The sequence below is a fragment of the Alligator sinensis genome, unplaced genomic scaffold (assembly GCF_000455745.1).
Source record: "Alligator sinensis unplaced genomic scaffold, ASM45574v1 scaffold1546_1, whole genome shotgun sequence".
In the NCBI taxonomy this organism is placed as follows: domain Eukaryota; kingdom Metazoa; phylum Chordata; order Crocodylia; family Alligatoridae; genus Alligator; species Alligator sinensis.
In genome coordinates, this window is record NW_005842689.1 from 113,217 (window position 1) to 113,589 (window position 373).

The 373-nt window shown below is 61.4% G+C and overlaps 2 protein-coding genes across 6 annotated transcripts in view; one reads left to right on the plus strand and one right to left on the minus strand.

The window, feature by feature from the left end:
• GRSF1 (G-rich RNA sequence binding factor 1) overlaps window positions 1–373 on the plus strand; it is a 48,237-nt gene that overhangs the window by 43,712 nt on the left and 4,152 nt on the right. The gene's annotated exons all lie outside the window — the stretch shown is intronic.
• The window catches only part of RUFY3 (RUN and FYVE domain containing 3), a 79,153-nt gene that overhangs the window by 8,982 nt on the left and 69,798 nt on the right, over window positions 1–373 (minus strand). The window lies entirely within an intron of this gene.

Here is a 373-nt window from a genome sequence, read left to right on the forward strand (position 1 = left end):
GCCGGGCGGCATGCAGCCATCCCCACCACCACCCTGTGCTGCGCCGCTGCCGCAGGCTGCACAGCTCTAAGCACGGCGCTGCGTGCAAACTCAAGCCCCCCCCCCCCCCCCCCCCCCGTGTATAGTCACCGATTTTCGCCTTACGCGCTGACTTCAGCCCCGGCACACAGGGTGAGAGGTGATTGCACAATAGCTTAAAATGAAGTCTTACTCCTGTATGTTGTGGGGGCTGGGTATATGTTTGTGGGGGGCTGTGGGTATGTGGGTGGGTATGGGGTTTGTGGAGGGTTTGGTGCCTGGGGTGTGAGGGGATGTGGAGGGGTCTGCCTGTATGGCAGTGTGAGGGGGTATGGGTGCATGTGTATGGTGGGGT